Raw genomic sequence first — 23,052 nt, 5'->3', positions numbered from 1 at the left:
TCCTGACTTTGATAGTCTTCATGACTTCTCTCCTTCTCTCTGTTTATGATGAATGTTTTATGCATGAAAGCAGAAAATGTTGATCAGGGAAATTGTATGGAATTTGTCTCCATTATGCATGCTTATCATAATCACAGCAAGATTATGCAGTAACAAAGCAGCAGTGGTAATACAATAAGTCTCCTTGATAGTCAAGCAGAACAACTTAGGGATGAAATGATGGTATACTCTGGCAGAAAGTGATATTCACATAGCCTCCAGGATTTTCACAGTTCATACCTTTTACTCTGAAATAAACTCACTCAAACAAATACAGCTTTAATGATGATTCTGCTTTGTATTTTTCAAAGAACAGAGTTAAAAGGGAAAATGATGGAGCAAAAATGTCAGTTTGTTTAATTATTGCTAGTTATCACACTTACCTTCTCTTTGACTTTAGCATGTATGTAATAAGAATGTTCCTGAGTGCCTCGGAGAAATGTGAAAGGTCAGATGTCAGTTTTAATATGACTAGAGCACCTCTAATGAAACACTGTTGCAATATGTGTTGAATACGAATGCATTAATTTCTTAAATGTCTTTCATATTTGCAGGCGCCTCAGCCTTTTTAACTGGGATAATTTGACAGCAGCCCCCTGCTTTCCTCTGACAGCTCTGAGGAGCTGGGGCTCAGCACCTGCGTCCACCCAAGCATTAAACCTCAGATCCTGAACTCTCCTCACAAATGAACTGTCAGATCATTACTGCGCGTGATGCAATATAATCTGTCTCAGAATTAACATTTGGCCAAGTCCAACCAGGGTTTTTTCTCCCATCTCCTCTCTTCTGTACATCTAGCCCCCTCAGAAGGCGCTGGTTTGAATATGCATCTCTTCACATTTCCATGAGGGACCCACCGGGAGTACAGGCAGAGAGCAGCTTTCAGCATTAGCATGTCAGGAGGGAAGGGTCCTTTTCGTTCAGGGTCCCACTACAGATGCTATGCCTCACTTGTTCATTACAATTGCATTTCATCAGCTTGATGATGTCCACATGTCAAATGAGTGTGAGGATTTTGCACACAAAGGAGCCTCTGGGAAAAGGACTTCGCCGGCTAATCAGCTGATTATCATACCTCAAATGGGGCTGTAGTGCTCCGTTACAAACGCCAGCCAGAGAGAAAGAGGTGCAGGAGACAGGCATACGACCAGCGAGTTGAGATAGGAAGGCAGCAAGCAAGGCTGATTAAACAAACTCTTTTATGAACGCACATAGAGGAATGCAAAGTAAGCAACACAACACAAGCAGAGAAAAGCATTAGAATATGGTTAACATATTTTATTTTACTCTTTTACTCTTGCTGTATGACTCTATAGCTGTAAGTTATCCTCACATTAATTAATAAGGTTAAAACATTTGGCAGCCACCAAAAACTTTTTTGTACTTCACATTTTTTTGGGCCCATTTTCGATATAATCAAAAAAAAAATATGCCTTCATGATATACAACAGAAAAACAAAATATAGCTCTTGGAATGGTTGCCTATCCGAGAAGGGAGCCACATCGGGACCCCATTGCTCTACTGGGTGACTTTAATGCTTGGAAGGGTCACAACAGAGAAAGCTAGTGGAAGTTGATTTGGAGTTAAATCTGGATGGAGTTTAAATTCAAATGACCTTTGCCTTTCAGTTGGCAGCTGGTTCTGTAGTAATCATAAGTCCTTTGGATACTGCCATACTAAGCTGGATGTTTTGCACTCATTGTACTCCATACTCCATATAGTACTTTGAGTATATACATGCTATGGAGATCTGTTTTTCAATTTTTCCAGCAAGTAAGGCACTAGGTTTCTTGTCATTGATTCTCTTGTGATTTACAAGGAAACAATCTCTTGATGTCGCCTAGGAGTGAAAGATCCAGTTTAATCATGATATCTCAAATTTTTGCAGATTTTGTGCTCCATTGTTATTCTGATTACAGCCATGACCTCCCACTCAGCTGTTTCACACTGCAAGCATCTACCTGTTGTAGTACCATGTGATCCTGTTTCAATTCCATTTAGAGTTTGTAGGTTACAGACAAGCAGTGTTGGCCAGGACTTAGATACTGTATTGTATCAGACACTTGTTGTAAAGAAGCTAGGCTTAAAGATGTAGCTTCACTCAATCTATATTTCAGCAATGGCAGTGTTTTAAAGCCCTTGGATATTGATGGGGTTTAAGAAAGTTTCTGTTGTTAGGTCTGAGATTGCTATCAACAAAATATAAGAAGTTCATAATGCTAAACATCAAAGTCAAACAGTGTCACATTCCTTTTATGTCTTCAAAATATCGAATTGGAAACTAGAGCTTCATCATCTTTTCCGATGGATATTTATTTATTTCATACACACTTTTTTAGTATTCACTAATCGTAGGTGCATCTCATAATCCATGAACATCCTCTTCATTCCTTGAGCTTACTGTAGCAGCTATGTCTTATTGTTATCAGAGTCTTTTGTTTGAATGGAGAACGCCAGCCACACATAGTGGAAGGGAAGTCACAAGTGACCTGAAAGCCCAATTATAAAGTCTGCAATCTGCATTGTTCTTGGAGCGAAAAAGAATCAATGTGCTGAAGGCATATCCCCATCAGAAGACCTAATGATGTCTTTCTGGACCACAGCCTTGCACACTGCATAGTAATCTTCTGCTAATTAGGTTTATAATGCCTAGGCAGGCCTCCGCATCAGCACAATTCCAGGGAGGACAGTGAAGTTATTTATTTATCTCAGTGTGGCTCGGTATTATGGTGGTTATAATTAAAGCAAAATTATTTAGATTATGTAGGAGAGGGGTTTATTGGAATTGCTGTTTCACACTAGTGTGAAGTGTTCACAGTGTGTATACTCTTCCATTGCGTTTCCTATCATGAGCTTACATTATTTCAGTGGTTTGTTCTATTAGGAGAGGAAATGAGAAGAAAGACATCCTCTTATTGAAGCTGATGTCTCACACTCTGCTGAAATCTTCCAAAATGTGGTGTGTCAGGCAGAGTGATTAACAGATGGCTCATCCTGCACATGTTGTAGAATCAATAGTACTCAACATATTCTGTATGTAAAACCTTTGAGGTTTCTCTCTGGTTTCTGTTGTGAAATAGTTCAATAAGTCAGATACATTGTTCCAGCACATAGAAAGAGTCAGTTACATACAAACAATATAGAAAAACATAAAATTAATAGAATGATTCAATAATTAAGAAACCAATGCCACACATTTAAAGCTAGCTAATGTTTGGTTTTGACTTGACACATGTTGTTGACAGAATAACAATAGATAGGGTTAATTAAAAAGTTGATTTTTAGTTTATTAAAATAGTTGACTCAATGCTAATGAAAAGCTACGGAACAAAATGTTTTACTTACCTGAGAGGAACTGAATCTCTTTCACAGATGAGTTCACCTTTGAAATCTAATGAGGCTACATCAGCTGGAAATTAAAGATGGTGGGAAAAAAACAAACAAAACAATAACTATCTTTAGAAAGAAGATAACAAGTGCTGATTAGCCACTCCATGTGTTTTGAGTGCCCTGAAGAACTTGTAAGCAGGGTACACACTACAAAATGATCAGGCCGATTTAGGGCCCCATTCTTCCCTATCGACACTCCAAAGCAAAGTCCTGATATTTTAATGGTTATAAAGATGATCTTGACAGATTTTCCTGTGATGTTAAGAGTCATCTGATGCAGGTCAGGGTCCCCCAATTTCAAATGGTAAACGTTAAAGATGATCAATATTTACACTCTGATGGGGAAGCTGAGCATGCACTCTACGCGCTCTATCCCGTACAGCCCCCATCTTTTTTCTTTGTAAATTTTCAGTTAAAACTAGCCTGAAAATAATCCTAAATTCTTCCTACGTTTATTGGCAAAGAAGGCTCACACATACAATAAATATGACTTTGGTGAACTGTGCTGTCTATGTACAAAGGTATAACAATAAATATTCACAATCAACAAACAGATAACCAAAGACTAATATGGACAAGACTAAGTAAGACAGTAGTGTAGTGTTGTGCAGGGCAAATAATGCTGAAACAAACATGATAATAAACAATATTATTATATATACTATCTACCTGATTTACATGAGGTAGATATTTATTTTTTACAGTATTTACATTAAGGCAGTGTGAAGATGGTAGATGTCGGATGCAACATTTCCAGTTTTGAGAGTCATGATTCTGGTTTTTGTGTCGACAAAAAACTTCTAAGAGCTGAATAGCAAGTTTCTGTTTATTTCAGAAGTTGGACAGGAACATACATATAATATAGTGCAATACAATACAACATTAATAGAATATTTCATTTGCCCTATTTTTTTTCTTTTATTTAACTTCAACCAAACATGTGTCCTCGTTGGCGAATTTGTAACATGAAATTCAATTCTAACAGACTTAATTATATTGGAGCCACAGGTCGGATTTATACCAGGGCCACCCACTTCGTTGCCTAAAGCCTCTGTACAACCACTAGGTCCAACCATTGTGCATCCCTACTCACTATATATGTATTTATAGACCACTAGAGGTCAGGGCTTTTGCATTAACTTACTGATGAAGTCATTTGCTTGTTGATTACTGACTTACCTACTTATAAGTAGTATCTGTGAAATGCAAAAAATGATCTTTAAAGAAAAAGAAAAGATTATTTCCCAAACACTTCTCAAAATTCTTCATTAAAGTTAATGTTAATTATTTTTTGCATTGATGTTTCTGAACAAAACCCATAAAATAGCATTATAAAGGGGCTGAATCTTCAATAGGAACTGGCAGATAATTGCAGTTAAGAAACTCTAAACTTTTCTTTTCATGGCTTGAACTTACTGTTGGTCTTTGTTTTTTTCTTCAAGAGGTTAGTAGCTGTCCACCTTTTTCTGGCAGACTCTTAACTGACAAGTTTTGAGCATTTGGCAAGATGTTATCCAGCTGCAGAGCTCATCTACAGCTCTGACAGCAGTGCAGCACCTGCCAAAGGATCTTCTTACCTTCACTATCTGCTGTGAGTGAGCAATGCTCAACACTGAGGGAACTGTTTCAATCTCCCTCATGCTGGAATTTTTCGGCTGGTTCCCATGTTTCCTTTCTCTTTGATTAGACAGAGGAAGAAGAGGAGATACTTTCATGGATAATGAGACACTGGACAGAGGTTTTATTTGTTTCCCCAGCTAAGGTCTCCATTGGTCTGTTGGCAGATGTGAGTCTTGAAGGGAAAAACACAGCCATTATCTTGCTTTTCTAAGCATTAAGTAAAGACTTTTAAGTAGATTTTTTTGTTGAGAGCAAGCAGAACATAAAGACTTACCCCTGCCTTGCTAGGTGTTCGTATTGCTCTTCTTTTGACTGATGCAATCTGGACACAGCTGAGGAGGTAGATGAGAAGAATGTAATTTGCTCCCCTTTCTACTTGGATGACTTCAAACTTAAGGTCTTATGTCTAATGCAGTCGTGACCATGGTAGATAAGCCAGCATAAGTCGACAAAGCCAGCTTCAATACATCTGAGATTAGCACATCTTCCCTATCTGGAACCAGGGCTGCCGCAGGGATGACCCTGGCCTTGGCGACAGGACAGCTGGACATAAAAGTCTTTGAAAACCCAGGTAGTTCCTCACAAGAGCATGTGCCATAATTAGAGCCATAATGGCATCTGAATGCAGTGCAGGTTAATGAAACTCTGTCTCTGCGAGGCAACCAGGGGCTTTTGGGTAAAGAAAACAGCAGGGTTCTGCCAGGAGCCCGGTGATAGCAATTTGCAGAGTGAGTTATGTCCTATAACCTGGAAGCAGCAAGTACCTTGAGCATGTTTTGTTCTTAAATGGGGTATAGTTTTCCATTTCCCCATCCATTAATATGCATAGAACGGCTAATGAGGCTGAACCAACTAAGATAATAAGATTCTGAGACTACAGCACCACTGACTGCATTAATGGTGTATGACTTTGTGGTGAGGCATTTTTCTCCTGATGCCTTTGGACATAAGTGCAAAATGGAAACCTAAAGAAACGGTGGTTAGTGGCACACTTACACTGCAAGGCTTTGATCTGCAGTTTGCAGTTATTGCCCTGATGAAATGCTCCAGAAGAAGGGCCTTTATGCCTTGAGATTACACTTTAACGAGTACTAAAGGACTCATTTGACGAGTTAATTTCCTACACTTTAATTTGTGCATCGCTCATGATTGAGCAAGCTGTAATCATAATTTAAAGATGTTCTAATACAGGACATGTTGTGAAACATGAAATCTTAAACCTCGTAGTGTTTAGCTTACATTCTGTCATGTAAATATACAACTTGATAAGTGTTATGTAGCTTTTGTGTTTGACAATCTTATTACAGTACTTGCCAACTTTAAGCAGCTTCTTTTATCTCAAGTAACACAAAATGACCTTATCAACATCTATATACACTTAGTGTAGAAGTTTGAAAATAAAACATTGATTTCTTCCTTCTCAGTTTACCACCTTGTAGCTGAACCTGCAGTGAGAGCGACTGTGGAGGTTGTCTAGAGGTGTGTTGGCAGACTGTGGGATGTTATTAGGCATAAATAGAAATATAAAGAAGTGTAATGTCCTCTAGGAGGGGAAAACCTCTGATTTTTGCCCTCTTCCCGTCAGCAGTTTTCTGCAGCGGCGTATTAGCGTTGTCTCCTCTCGGTAAATAATGTGTCCTCATTCAGTCACAGTGAAGAGAAAGAGCATATGACTACAATGGGCTATTATTGGCTATAATAGGGATGAAGCAGACTCTCAGGAGAGACTGGGAGACTTGTGAACTGGAAATGTCTGCTGTTCATCACAGCATTTTACAGCCAACATTTTCTCTGCAAGAGCAGCATCACTGCCCCAGGATAACTTACACTGATGCCTCACTTCATTTACACTGTGCAGTTTTGCTTCTGCTTGAACAGAAACTGCTGTTAGGTGTTGGGAAAAACTAGACAACTAGACCACTACACCAGCCCCCTTTACGAAGCCAATGAAATCCTCCTCTGTTCCCCCAAAATATCAAGTATCCATCTTTGTGAATAGGGATCCTCATCACTCTCTTACAGTGTTTTTGTACAACTTAACCCTGTAACTTTTTCCTCTTTCCTTATCTCCCTTTTTCATCTTTGGTATACCACCCAGTAAGTTGTCATCACTCCCTTTATGCACCCTGTTCCTTCCTTACATTCCTCTTTCATCATTGAGCCTATTCTTTTCTAGACTTTTTCACTAAGTGCAGCCACGATCACAGCACAACTCACCTCTGTGCCCTCTTTAGCCGTCTCTCATCCCTTCCAATGTTTGAAGGACCCCCCCTTCTCTTCCTTTCTCTTCCCCTCCCCCCCATACTGACCCTCCCCTCTCCACCCCCCTGGCTGGACCCCTCTCTCTGGTGCGGGGCCTGGCTGTCAGGCCCTCTCCTGTGAGTGCGGCTGCTGTGATTTCCTCTGGGCCATCAGGTGGGCTGCTGCTAACTAGCCAAGCCTGAGACAGGGTGACCTCAAGCCTCAACATGATGGGTCTGAATCAACAATGTGTTCGCCTAAACAGGGAGGGAGAGACCAAACAACTTAGAGGGCTGCCTGCCAGTAAGTAAACCGACAATGCTGCATCTCAAAGTTATCTACCTGCAGAAATTTTTATGTGCAAGTAAGCATTTAATTCCTCTCCCTTAAAGTGCCTATTGGGTCTAACTCATGGCTGTTTAGTCTGTACTAAACTGTTTTCATTTGGGTATGTTTGCTGCAGTGTTTGTCGCAGTGGTGCCTCACAGTAGGTGTATTGTAAATCAACTGGGTGCAGCGTGAACTGTCATTATAGTGATCATTAACACTCGTGATATCATCAGCGCATGGCAGACACTTAATTATCGGATCCCTTCTTCTGTTTCAGAGGCCCCGGTGTATTTTTCTTTTTAGAACATTTTCTGATGTCTGCAAAATCCATATAAGCCTGTCTGATTAGAACAAGCTCGATTTAATGAGTTTCTCCTGTGCCACTGTTTCAGGTGGATCTCATTAAGGCTAATCATACTGTAGTTTGAGTTCTAAGGAGGACTTTATGCGCAAGCCAAGGCTGTCTAAATTGATTCTCCCTCTCATTATTTAGTATTTAACAGGTGAGATTCTGTTGGTCAGAAGAAAAAACGTCATTCTACTAATCAGACATAAAGACTGATCAAATAAGCAGATCCGTCAAACTCCACTGTGCCGTGGCTATGCAGAGCATTTTGGAGCATTTACATAATAATCAAATTTAATAATGGCATTACTGAATAGCTGACGTTTCTTGCAGTCGCTCTTTTCTCTCCTGGGTCCTTCCTCTGCTCCTCAAAATGTTTCAAACTTTTTCTCTTCCACAATTCCCTCGAGCTAGCCTCCCATCATATCTGAAATGCGCTTACAGCAGTGGCCGTCTTTTGCTTGAGAGCTCTTTGCCTTATGCTTCCATCAGAGGAGACTGAGTCTCACAGATGCACTGCTTAACAATGCCATCCCCTGCTCCCATCAGAGGGGGGAAGGTTGCGGAGCTGCGCCCCGCAGAATAAGGGGGGCAGGTCCCCTGTGATTGGCGAGAGCTGAACATCGATGCCAGCTTCCATCTGTCATGATAGCCTATCTCTGAACCTTCAATCTGTCAAAAGCTTGCTGCCTAGCTGAAGGCTCCAGGAGATTTGGCGTGCTAAACAGATTTGACAACAGGCATTATCACTGTGAGGGGCCTGGCGAAAAACGCCATCAATGTGTTAATTGTGGCTGGAGATGTAAACTGTCACTTCTCATCTCATTTAACACTTGCTATGCCAACTTCTTCTCACCTCGTTTTCCTCGCTTTAGGAAACATATGGAATGTTTTGGCTGACACTAATCCTTGGATAACAATATCTGCTTTTGTTACTCTCACTTGTAGTTTTTTTTTTAGAGGGGATAAGGCCTCAAATTTAATCGCTGTTTTGTCCTTGGGTTGGCTGGAAAGTCAAGACTGACACCTCCACTGTTTGCTCAAAAACATGCAGTCTGAAAACAGCTGTGGTGAGTTACTGTGACGTGCAACTCCAATGGTAAATTGATGCATAAAGCAAAGTTTATGTGAGATCACCCAGACTGCTCACACTTAGGTTTCAGTCAGTTACCTTGAAAACAGAGTTTTTTTTTTACCTTACTAGAAACAAATATGTCATCATTATCAGCTGAAGAGCATGATGTTAAAGTCAAAGCAAATGTTTTGCAGGTCATGATATTTTATGCAGTAGAGCTGCACAATTAATAGCAATTTCACAGATATAGCAATATGAGCTTTCACAATAAACAAATGGCATGAATCTGAATTTGTTCTAATAAATAAGAAAAGTTGTTTAATGTAATAAAGCAATGATTTGTCACAATGCGTTCATGTTATCCAATTAATGGAGGCTGTAATGGACATGCTTCCACACCATTTTGATGCAGTAAGATTAAGCTAAAGCTAGTTACCCTCAGATCATTTGGTGCCAATTTAGAGTTAAACAATGCTTTTTGAATCATTTTGGATTCTGAAGGTTACAGGTTGAAAACACAGATACTGTGTAAAACTAGGTTTTAAAAAAAAAAAACACTCTTTAACATGTATCTATTTATACCACTTCATATCACATCACAATTGTCCTATAGTCAGGTCTAGTATGCACACACTTAAAAAAAAATGCAGGTTAAGTAAAAATTATTCTACTTCTTATAACACAATCTGTTCATTTAATTAAAAACAAACACATTTTTTTTCAGATGTAATGGTGCTCCTCTAAATGTTTAGAGCTTTATTTAAGTCCAAATTCTCATTTCCCTCTAACAATTATTTGCTTCCTATATGCCCCTATTTCCCCCTTTTAGACACTTCTCCTGACTGTCACCCCTCTTCCTATTATCACTAATTGATTATCTACTATCAAAGCACCTTATTATTTGTGAGTTGTAGCAATCAGCCCTATTATTTGTGGGCTTTCCCCTGACAGGCCTTTAATGGTGATGGTTGGTTTAACCCCCAGGCCTTGCTAATAGGATTTAGCAGCAGGTGACTGGTAACACAGACACACACAACCCTCTAACCCCGTCACCCCGAGGAATAGCAGACCCTCCCACTGCCTGCACGCTGAAGAATAAAGGACACACAAGCACTGCACTAATCTAGCCTCGTCATTCCCTCTGAGCTGAATGGATCTGTATGTACTGTAGTGAGGCAGCTCTGTTGTGTGGCTTCTGGCTCTTTGTTTTGATGCTTTGGAGTCAGGATGCAGGCTGCAATGTGGACTTATGCAAAAGCCGATGCAAATAAAGCCGAGGCAGACATAGTGCCATCTTGGAGATGACAGGCGCCGAACAGACGAAAAGGCCACGGCCTCTAAACTCTAGTCATCTCATGACAGGGATGTCATTAAGGGACACACGGTTTGTGATGTACAATTAAGTACTTATGGAGCTAAACTTCTGGAAACTGGAAGTGATTTATAGATTAGCCAGCAAATTATTCTCATGATAAAAAACAAAATATTTTTTATTTATTTTGAAGAAATCAACATATTTCCTTGTAATTGCATCATTAGCAAGCAGCCATTACTGGTAGTGGGCTTGTCTAAAGGTTTCCCCTGTGTACATGGCTAACAGGGCTGTCAGAAGCAATAGTTTACTCAGGTGAGGCCTCTGTGTCATTATAGTGCCCCTGTCCGTCAAGATCCGAGCTGCTAACCAAGGCAGGGCCATTCCCTCAGCTTTTATCACTTTATTTGGTGTCCATCCGTCCACTGTCTGCAGACAGCATTAGAGCCCATTCATTCCTAGACCGACACTGATGGGGGGGGGAGGTGGGGAGTGCGGGAAGCCTAGGTGGTGGCGATGTTGGAAAGCAGCTTGAGGAGAACAGCGCCATGAGGAGCTGGGAGGGGATGGGTTTGTTATCCTGGTAATTAAGGACAGAGTGGCTTCCATGCCGGGGTGTGCGGACAGGATGTAGCAAATTACCGGAGTCTTTGTGAAGAAAAGCTGCTCCCTCTCTGCTCTGTCCATCCTCTGGGGACCTCATCATCTTCTCTAACAGTCAGGATGGGATTTTGTACCCTCTATTCCCTCACCTTCTCCTTCCCTTCTTTCTGTCTCCGTGTTCATTTCCTTTCACTTCCCTCTGTCACCTAGTCTAAGGTAACATCACAGCTTCAGAATTGTAGATGAGTATGCCTGGTGGACTTTGAAATATAAAACTTTCTACTGTAGAGATACCTCGCAATACATTTACAACAATACAAACTGGGACAATTTAAATCTATTTGACCAAAATATACTGCAATACTCTTTTTTTTAGATCCAGCAGAGGGAGCCTTCTGGTTTTGGCGTCTCTTGTCTGATGTCAGTAGCTGTTTTTTTTTTTGTTTTTTTTCAAAGCAGGGGTGTGGGAGTGATGCGAGCACATAATGGACAAGACCAGGAAGCAAATACCACATTCATTATAAAACATGAAAATAATCCAAATTTGTGATACCAACGTATTTTGTGAACTCAGCATGTGATGAATTCAGTATCGTGATACGTATCCTGTCATGAGTTGACTGTTTCATTACTTCCCCATTCCAAAGCTATTAAGTGTAATATATATTTGCATAGCTCCCCACCAATTTTTACTTGATGAACTAGTTTCATGTGTACACACTAAAAAGATTTTAAAAAGCATTTTTTTTAACATAATTAGTCACATTTTTGATAATTAACTTTGTGGGTTTCACAAGGTGATTCCCTTGACATGAAGAGGAGACGAAGAAACAGACAAACCATAACTGGTATTTTACATTTTCTCCTCTGAGACGACACAAGCAACACTTCACCAAACACCACCGAGACCACAAGTTTTGTCACTTTGTCATTGCTGTATAATTCCTCAAAAAGAGGATATTACGCTTTCTATTTTCTCTTGAGGCTTTGCTCCGGGACCCTTAGCTTGTGGTACTCGGGTGGGGCTGGAGGAAACTCCGGCCCTCACAGCGACACGCTGTAGCAGCAGCAGCCTGCATGGCAAGACAGCAAGGGAACACTCTGGGGTTTAAAAGTACCCAAAGCATCCTGGGTAATTAGCCATTACGGCGCTGTCACAGAGGGTTCTGCAGTCAATACAGAGATAATTTGGGCAATGGTGAATGACAGTGCTGTCCAGGCTTTTGGGATGATCAAGGACAGATCCAGCTGCACCAGGCATCTGTCAGGCCCATGAATCACTCCTCCAGCCAGCAGCTGGGTGAGTGGAGCAGAGAGAATCGCTGGAGAGGCATGTGCAGACACACAAATAAACATGTTCCCCCTCTCTCCCCTCACCACACCGGGAAATGGCTATTAAAGGTCTGCCGTTACAGAGCACCGAGTGGAAAAGGCTTGTTACCTTCAGTGGCAAATGAATGACATTGGGAATAAGGTGAGGAATAAAAGTCACACCAAGGGGACGTTTTTCACTGTTATTTCGGCTGCGTAGCTAAACCTGAGGAATACAGCTGGCATGCAAAATTGGATCTTCCAGTTTTGAAAGAATTTATTTTATTACTAATGAGTTTTACAAGAAAACGATAAGGCTTCAACTGACTCCAGCGGGAATTTTAGAATTCAAGATTTAAAGCAAAATGGCATTCATGTCCAAAATAAACACATTATTGTGAATGAAGAAAAACACTGAGCAGAGAAGATGGAAAACAAGAAACAGACTTGTTTTGCATGCTGTATACACAGCACTGCTCTGTTTTTAGACTTGGTGGAGTCTCATGCGTCTGCATGCCAGGTCGGTTTATCAGGTTTAAGCACAAATTTTAGCTATCTAATGTGGATTGTGGCTGAAATGTTTTGTTTTTAATTGAAAATGAGGAAATTTGTCTCTTTAGTGATGGTTTCATTTGGTTATGCAAGTGCATGAATAAATAAACACAAAATGTATTGGTGCTACTGTGTACTATTTTGTACACACTTCTACACGTCCAGGTCAATATTTGACCTTGAATTATAATGATTTAAGATTCAGAGCTTCTCCTCCTTCACTACACAAAATAACTACAGATGTATTTATGTTGGACTGTAAAGAACTGGGATGAAATCAGAAATGTTATCAACAATCTTATACTAAATATACATGTTAACCCTTTCATCACAGTGGAATTCAACACCAGCGAAAAACGAAACTATTTATCGTTAATACTTTGATAATAAACCCATTTTTGGATCAGCTAACCTTAACTAAGGTAAAACAAAACATTTTACATTGTTTAAAAAATATATGTTATCAAGTATTTATTTATCCATATTACATTAAGATGGAATGAAACCAAACAGGTTAAAATGTAAGCACAAAATCCTTCATTGTTTTAATTAGGGCTTTTAAGATGTGTCTCATTCATGTCAGAGTGAAGTATGTAGTATACAACATTTTAAATTAAAGGCGAGGTTCATGTTAATTTTTGTGGAGCCCCAGTTGAAATATTTTTTCTATCCTTATATTTTCATTAATAATATTTTGTAAACATAAAATATATATTTTCTGCAAGGTCAGCTCTTTTTGGCTCGATTTATGTCAGATGTCATGTTCTGTTTACTGTTGCAACATTTGCTCTTTACCTCCACTCATTTTGTGTGGAAAAAAAATATTTAAATGGATTTTAAATTGATGCAGTTGATTTCTTTAAGCTAACCTAATTGTTGGATATTTTATAAAGTTTTGTGAAGTTATTGTTCCCCCAGCACACTTTAGCGCCCATCATCACAGTAAGTTCATCAGGCTGCTTGTCCATAACGATTCATAAAAGGAGGTTCCCCAGCCTGAAGTCATTTCTATTGCACGTGACACCCAGAGAAATGTTAACATTGTAGAAAGATCCACTTTTACAGCCACTCATACTGTCTCATTACCATGCTATATTCACTATTGTACATTTGTTTATCCTTGGCTACTATTTACGGGTCCTTCAGATTTCTAAGATACTTTTCAAGGTTTTGCATCTTTTCAGTGTGATCTTTTACTTTTGGTATTTATTGGCCGAGTAACAGTGCTGCCATTAATTTAGTAAAAAAGCCATGACAGTTAATGTTTTTGATTTAAAAGCTCCATTGACCCATTTGGGACAAACAACAACTCCTAACAGTATGATGTTGTGATGGCTGCATTCACTTCAATATCTAAAACAGATACAGAAAGGATATTAGAGCTCTTATTCTCGTCGATTCCATATAAGGGAGAAAGATCATTTGCTGTTTATAGATGCAAAGCTTCTGTCTTAGATATAGGTCCTTGCTTGGTGCAGCGTATTTAATCATAGCTGTAAAGGCACTGTCCTGGGACTGGAGCTTCTTCTTATCATACTTTAATCAATATAGCTCTCACTATGTTAACGCAAAGCAGTCCTCTCACACTGTACAGCTGCACTGTCCTTGTGCTGTGGATGATCAGTCTTTAGAAATACATGTTTAAATGTTGTGACCTGTGTGAAAGCTGCAGCATTTCATACATTCATACATACATATACGTTTATCAGGTAGGGATACACCAGGTTTAAATATGCATTCCCACAATCCACATTTCTGCATTCATCTTTTTGATAAACAGACGGTCTTTAATTTCACTTCTGATGATTTCCACAGCACAGTATGATTGCATAAAACGCACCAACATATTATAGAGGAAGAGGAAAATGGATTTGGAGTTTTTCACCTTCCTTCAGCATAAGCACTACCATTCATCTAAGAATGAGATTAACTTCATGATAGGCTGTGAAAGTACCGATCCATCTCTGATACAATGAACTCAAAGATGCAAAACACTGACAGTCAATTAAAAATGAAAGATAATCCAATCTTCCCTTTTAGTGAAATGCTTATATTCAATTTCACATGTGTGCTATAAATGCGTGCCATGATTACATCAGTTCTGCTATTTGTCTTTTTTATTTTTTTTACTCTAAAGTGGGAAACCATAACATCTGAATATTTACCTGCACACTAGCATGGCTGTTAGCTTGTCGACTGTTGTATGACCATCTTTAAGTATTCCTCGGGGATCCATTCCCGTATATGTGTGTCTATAAAGGGAATTTGCAGACAGCAAAGTGAACATGTTTTTTCAGTCGTTTGCTGCGCAAGGATATTTTCCTGCAAACTGCATTTTAAATGCTGTGTTTCTCCCCCTAACTCTGCACAGAGAAACATTTAAATGCCCTTTAATTAGCGTGTCCTTCCTCGCTATCGATAGGCCACTGGTAATCACTCAGAGGACTAATGACTCCTAATTGAATTGCTTTAAAGTGAAACACAATAGGTCCTGTCATTGGTATCCAAACAGCAACATTTGGGAGGAAATCCAAAGCACAGGGCATTTCCTCAGCATTTCACTAATCGCAGTTACATATTTTCATAGTAGCAGAGAAAAGCCTGGAGTTACCGCGGTGATGTCAGATCATGTTCTGTCAATAGAGCCCTGGAGGGGGGGGGGGGGGAACTGGGAAGGGGTGGCTTGTGGATCATCAAAATCTCAGTAGATATTGATTTGATCTTTTCATATTGTCAAGGAGAAATCTAATCATAATAGAGCAACATAGCATGATATCTCCCTCAAACGCCTTTTAACAGCTATTGTGGCTCATTATCCAGTTTGCCTGCAGAAGACCCTCAGCTGCTGAGTGAAATACTCCTGAGTGCTATGGACCTGCGAGGTTGTCCTTTTCATCCTCATGCTGTCCTAACAATCAGACAGCATAACTTCTATCTGCACATTTCAAATCAAGACTATTGGAAATGCAGAATGGCTTTAAGTGGGCGCTCATGCGAGAGGACAAGAAGTATTCATGTATTTCTCCGACGGGTCAAAGCAGCAATTATACTAAATATATTTCACAGGTGGTTATAAAGATAGTTAAAGTAGCTACACTGTGACATTTCTCTGAAACAGAGGTAAGGGCTGCACCTTCCCTGAAGCAGAGCTTGGTTGTAATGAAATGAAAAGTTGTAATGACAAGGATGAAGAGGACGAGCAGTTTTATATAGATACACTGTACATAGAGCGATTTTATATAGAACTTAATGATCCTATTTCCTGTAGAGTGTCATTGGCATCGCAGAAACTTTCTGTCCTAATTATCCATTTCAGCCTGTCTGTTTCACATCTCTGCAGTCCCTCATTATCCCCACAGCCACCTCACAGTCTGCTCAGTGCTACATTAGTAAAATAGAGCCTTTGATTTGTCCTCAACCGCACAGACGTTTGAAAAACAGAGCGAGGGAATGAGAGCGAGAGAGTGAAACAAAGAAAGAGAAGAGAAGAGGGGAGGGGAGAAAAGTCTTCTGGATTAGCCTGGACGTGGCCTTGTGTGGTGAATATATTGACCGTGTCACCCTCCGGTTTTTGGGGGGAAAAACTACATTCAAGGCCACAGCAGGGATTTGATGCATCACAGACATAATAGGGGATATTTTGGTTCGCTCTCTGAAGTATGAGGAACATTTTTTCTTCCCCTCCGATGTAGGGAGTGTAAACCGCCTGAGGGCATTTGTAAAACAAAATACTTCACTTGACTGTGGAAACAATGAGTACCCACACCCCCTGTGGTTGTAATGATGCAGTGAAAACCAATTCGACTGTTTGTGCAAACAAAACCGAGAGAGCCTCGCTCTCAAATGTAATGTTCTACACCTTTAAACCTGTGTTTTCTGCACAAAAATAACTCCTGCCTACATTTACAATCCACTGGCTGCCTCTGGCTCGCCTGCTCTGACATTACGTCGGTCTTATTAAAGCTCTCCCCGCACCTCACCTGCCGTATTTCAGCACAAAAATGACAGCAATAAGAAGCTGATCATGTTGGGTCACTCTGTTTGAAAGCAGCTCCTGCCTCTGCTTCCCTTAATTAAACCCACGCAGCGCTCTTTCATCTTTGCATATTTCCTCGGCTGGGACATTGATACTCATTATTTCTTAAGTCTAAACACCAAGACTGTGTCAAGAATGCATCCATCACTAGCAGGCTGCTCGGAGTCAGCACAAATTTTTCTACTCTGTCAGCAAATTTGGCAATTTGCAATTTCCTTACCGGGGCTTTGACATGTTTTTATCGCTGAAGATGACTTCCAATTGCAGAGATCATGAGGACGGTGGCTTATTAGTCCCTTTCTCCTGGCCCCTGTGCTAATGACAGTAATTAACAGGGCCACATTAGAAAGCCTCTTCAGGACGCATCTGACTGTTCATTTGCATGCCGTTAATACAGGAGGAGAGCGAGCAGTGCAGCTCTGCCTGTTTGGCGAGCCAGCACCATGGCCTATTCTCCCATTCATTATGTGCCTAAAGCTTGAGTTATTCTCTCCTTGGTGTGGGGATGAATGTTATTAAAGGCATAGCTGTCTGACACAACTCTAATGAAAAATAGGATGTTTCTGAAGGTTATGTTGCCAGCTAGCTCAGAAATGCCTGCTTCATTTTTCCCACCCCAGCACAGGGCAATGTAATTCCCACCTCCTGATAGATCTTTTTTTTTTTCCTTAAGTTTTTTTTTTTTTTTTTTTTTGTGGCTGTGTGTGTGCAGGAGCCTCATCATAAAGAGACCTTTATTATCTGTGCTTCTCCCTCTGTAGGTGCTCAACAAAGGGCGAGACTGGACTTTTTGGCAGATCATACAATTGTGAAAAACTACGTCTACGTGTCGTAACAAGGGGATGCTGCTGTGTGGGTTTAATTGAGAGGCTACGCGGTATTTCTCATGTAGATAAGAAACAGGTTTGCTGTCCTGCTTTTTATTATTATTATTAAATTTGAAGTAAAAATTAAACAAGTATCCATTCGTTCATTTTATTAAACTAGGATTTTATGTAAACGTAACCAAGACTGCAAGGTACAAATGGCACATAGTGTATAGACAGTATTAAGAGAGGAGTATTCCACTACAGTATGCAGTGTTAGTTCAGATGACGCAGGCTTGTGTCAGATAGGGACGACTGCTCAGCATTTAGGGTCAGATTGCATTTTTCAGAGCTCCGCCAGAGGTGGCAGGTCATACTGAAGACGACCTAACCCGCCCACACTGACGGATCCCAGCTCTGGCCTTAAGAGTAAATCCTCCCCTCCCCCACTGTAGCCCCCCTGCCCCGGCCCGGCCTTGCCAGTCCCTAACAGCCCTATCAGAGCCACATGGGAGGCCAGTGACAGACACGCTAGATACCAGGCAGCTCCAATTTATCCCTGTATTCAAATAAAAGACCTCACTGAAAAGTCACAGTGTCAACAGCTTTTGTAAGTTCATGACTGCCGCTATTGGCCTGAACAAACACGATGCCATGAATCTAACAGAAGTTTTATTTACAGATTTCTTATTTAAAAATAAATACTGAGGATATATCAGCAGAGTAAATACTCTCCATTTTGATATCTTCTTAATACACTAGAAACCTAAAGTCTGTAACCACATTTAAATTTGTGTCATCACTTAGTTAAGATTTTAAAAAAGAAATCACAGAAATGTGATTTCTTTCTTCCATTATATAATCTAGAAAATAAATACCAACAATACTACTTTTAACTGAATAAGTTCATTTAAATACCTAATTTGAGTTTTCTTTCTCTCTTTGTTTTCCTTTAACTTCATCTTTCACTCATATTGACGCTCCAACTAGCCTATATGCACACACAGCGGTTAACAGTGGTAACTATCAGTGTTTACGATAAACAATGAAACATATTCCAGCAATGTTGTTGTGTATAAATGGCGGTGAAATTCTGCATAAATACATAAATAAAACAGACTCTGTTAGATATATATATATATATACAGGTTATCTGGAGGCAAATTTCCACCTCTGGTGCACAATAAAGATTTATTCTATTGTTTTTTATTAATTGCACTAAAAAACAAAATAAATACTCAAACATTTTGAAAAATGTTCAAACTTCCACTTAAATGACTTGTGTCTAAAAACAGGGGCTCCTATTTTGCCCTTATTTAAAAAGCCATTTATCTTACGTTAAAACTCATGATTCTGTTTCAGGGTTAATTGTCCCTTAATAAAGGAATCAAACTGTGACACTCCTGGGTGAAGGATTCTTACCTTTATATCTGTATGAGGTGAAGAGTTGAAAGTTCACCTTCAGGCATAAAGATCAGTATTTATCTTTTAAAGCTTTTTAAAATAAATACATTTTAAGAAGTATATTTGACACAGTATGACAATATCATGTAAATTCTTGCAAGCCAAACACTTTTCAGGCCACTTTGCTGGAAGTTTAATATTGTCCCCTTAGCTGCCTGTCTGCAGTGTAATCAGCAGCAGACCCTAAAAACAGATGTTTCAGGGTCAGACAGCAAGACCTCTGACAATTGGTCACCACCTCTTACTGCGTGTAAATCACAGCCAGCGTCAGCAGCCTTAAAAACCATGGGTATGTGGGTGTTCCGTTTGCCAAAACACATGAGTTACGGGCTGATAGCGGCGCTGATTTAATGCTAAATCTTTGGAAACGGAAATTTTGGGCTTGTGACCCATGTCAACCTTTTATGTTGACTGGAGTGTTACCTCAAAGCTGGCACTCATGAAATATACAGCATGTGTTCCTGAGCCTGTTCATTAGCACTTTATGCTTCAAAATAAAAACAAAAGGAATCATGTACTTATGCACGCTAACTAATTTAATTTGTCCACTTGCGCCTGGCAGACATTAAACCTCCATCACCTGTGGAGCGTTTAAAAACATGCAACTATTGTCGCTGTTGTCTGGCATCGTGGGTTGTTAGGGATGTTTTTGAAGCAGCGACTTGCCGTGTCAGATTATGCCACATATCCATTTGACTTTCATAAGCTGTTTACGCTTCAGAAATTGCGGCAATGGCTTCTCTCTTGTGCAAAGGCTTTTACATATGTTGTGTGTCTCTGAAAATGCTGCCCCAGTTATAGCTATGATTCTAAAAAAAAAACCCTGCAAGGACTCGTCATTTTCAGTTTTCTTCAGTCATTTGCATCTTGTTTACTCCCCGAATACAGCATGCAGAGATCAATTAGGTGCACAAAGTAAGACAAGAGTAATAGAATAAAGTAGCTCTGACTTGTTTAAAGCCATAAAAAGCTTATAGTCCTTTGATTGATTTAAACTGACCGTAAACCTTTTGCAACTCGAACATACCGCATGCTTAAGAGCCATTTCTGTGAATAAATCCACAGCTTTTATTTCACACAAAGCCTAGTACTAATGTGTTTAATGTGGACTATATTGTTTACACATGGGCTCTTATTAGTGAGTGGTAGTCTGGTCTCAGGATCAGTGGCGGTATCCTTTAGGGATAGCCTCTCTTAGGGAAGGATGAAACAAGTGCATGTGAAAAAAACCCAGTGTGAGTCCTGTTCAAAGGCACGGACGACTTCTGACTGGATTAACATTTATTGACCGTTCAGGCTTTTCTTTTTTTTCCTCCCTCCTTTTTTATTTTCTCTTCCCCTTTTTTGCTTCAGGACAAAGATTCAAACTTAATTGCAATGGCTGTTCCACCAACTGATCACCAATGTGCCAACAAAAGCCTCCCTAATAGGCGCTTCATTAAGGATTAGAAAGTCTCTATTACAAAACAAATTAAGCATGCTCTGATCTTAACCTATAGGTCGAACGGCATTACAGCAAAGTTTAAGCTGTTAGACGGCTGAAAAACTTATTACGGGTTAGCGCTGAGGTAGCAGTTTGGTATTGATTTTACGATAGCTAGGTATGATGATTTATGGAGTGCTTGTGTCAGTATAACAAGCTGAAGGACACACAATATCATCTCCAACATCATTAAAATTCAGAGGTCTCCAGAGCTAGCTCATCAAGTACTGTTCACCACCTTGGAATTTCAGACAGACACACACATGCTTATACCCCCCCACACACACGCACACACACATATTTATAGTCAGAAATAACTGAATAAGGATAAGCTCTGTATTCACAGCTTTTTCACCACTTTGCAGCAGAACATTACACTGTGACTACATCCCTGTTTTATTTTTGCTTTTTGTTTTTATTTTTGTTTAATTTGCGCTATTACAGCATGCTAATGTTCTGATTTGTGCAAAAGCTTGGTTAATGTTTATATCAATCGTACAGCACGGCAGTTCAAAAGGTCCACCCTCAACACAATCAGTGCCTTGGTCTCTAAGTAGACGCTTAACAGAGACTGGGCCGTAAAATATGTGGTACACTAGAGCCCCCTGTGGGCACACGAGAGTAATGCTGGCTGTTAGTAATGAGCCATACTTACTGGTGTTTGGATGTTGTTGAGAGTGGGTCCCAGTGTTCATGATAAACATTAGCTGAGTACTACTTTTTTAAGTGCTTCTAAGCAGCTTAAAATATTTTGCTGCAATGATTCTTCACCAACTTTAAAAAATGCTTAAATGCCTATTTTTTCCCCTTTGTATTCCAAAAAAAGGCACGTATTCTGGTAATACTGTAAATAGTCTGACATCAAGCACAAAAGGAGTGCTTCTTAAATTTAGTTTTGGACCAATTACTTTGCTCGTATTTGTAAATATGTGTCATTAATTACTCCTGTAAAGCCAGTTGGGATGACAAATCTAAACTATCTAGTGCTGTGCCTAACAATAATGACTTGAAGTTGTATAGTTTACATCAAATTAAATGTTAATCTAATGCACAGAGAAGGTCTTCTATAGAATTTGTAGTGCAGTCAAATAGGGAGGTGATAATACAAAAAGCAAACAAATGGTCTAGCTGTCCTTTAAAAAAATCACCCCTCCCAAAAGAACCCCAACAAGGAGACTTCAGACTACCATATCAGGTTGAGCTGTCCGAGGATCGCCTGTGGGATGGAGGTAAGCTTCTGAGCTTCTGTCTGTCTTTCTCAGTCTCTCAGATTCCTCTGGATCCACCCCCCTCCTGGATCCCAGATTCTCTCCATCATCTCCTCCAACCGTGAGGTCTAACCGGCAGGGCAGGGGCGTGTGGGCGGACATGCTGGGTGCTGGCAGCATGCTCCGTCTGCTTGCGAGTAATGTGAGTACAGAGACGACCCCCTCCACCCCCCCTCCACCCCAAACACACACTCGCATCACACACTCCTAGAAAGAGATGGGCCATAGATGGAGAGGCAGGCGCTCCTGCTGTGACTTGGCGCACCCCACTGGACAGCTGGAGACTTGGGGAGAGGAGACACTTGCCAAACATGCCTGACGGAGCAGGGGAGTGCTAGAGGTGAGAGGCTGGGCGAGGCCTGAGGTGGCTCCCATACCTGCAGCTGATCACCGGCCCATCATCTGTAATTATCTACACTTCTATACCAGTGAGATAAAAAGAGGGGTGGTGCACACACACACATGACAACACACATACACATTTACACTCATATTAATGATCCACTTACCAAGCAGTGGAAACAGGCGAGTTTGGATTGAATGCACCTAATTGTGTTCTTCTGATGGGGCAGTTGTATCTGCTCTAATTGCTTTGATTGATATTGTTGTACAGCAGTAATAGGCTTAATGTGCTCCTGCATTGTTTCGCTAATTCCAATTATATCGTGTAACAACAACAATTTACTCAAATTGTGAACAGTAGTTATTAGTGAAGCCCATGCAGCAATCTCTCTCTTGTCCTTTTGACTTATATTTATGTAAGGCAAATAAAAGCAATGTTAACGTATGGCTGAAACTAATGCTTGGTGCTGTATTTGCAATGAAGAGGTTTTCATATTTTTTTTACTCAATTTCGTTAACGTCATTTTTGTTAAATAAATGCCACAAAATAAAAAAATGCCCATAATAAAATGACGTAGCCCAAGGTGACATATTGAAGGTGCTTCTTCTTTGTCAAACCCCTTAAAAATGTAGATAACTTCGATATTCAGCCGACTAAAAACAACCCTGAAATGTATCACCTCTACCATCTGAATTAGTCATTTCCAATCAGATTTGTTACTAATTAACCTTCTGGGGATTTACAAAGTGATTAATGGACTGTGTTGATAAACACTTGTTTTTTTAAGCATATCATTAATTTGAATATGGTATTTGTAGAAGTAACATGTTTG

At 40.0% G+C, this 23,052-nt stretch overlaps 1 long non-coding RNA gene across 1 annotated transcript in view; it reads left to right on the top strand.

The window, feature by feature from the left end:
* LOC132986550 (uncharacterized) overlaps positions 1 to 22,793 on the top strand; it is a 65,034-nt gene extending 42,241 nt beyond the window's left edge. Inside the window, exons 2-3 of the long non-coding RNA XR_009675527.1 lie at positions 17,618 to 17,759; positions 21,872 to 22,793. This is a non-coding gene — a long non-coding RNA (uncharacterized LOC132986550). The remainder of the gene's footprint in view (positions 1 to 17,617; positions 17,760 to 21,871) is intronic.
* The last annotated feature ends 259 nt before the right edge of the window (positions 22,794 to 23,052 follow it).

This window comes from Labrus mixtus, chromosome 13 (assembly GCF_963584025.1).
Source record: "Labrus mixtus chromosome 13, fLabMix1.1, whole genome shotgun sequence".
NCBI lineage: Eukaryota > Metazoa > Chordata > Actinopteri > Labriformes > Labridae > Labrus > Labrus mixtus.
Note: the sequence above shows the minus strand (reverse complement) of the source record. Positions and strands in the feature narration are given on the sequence as shown.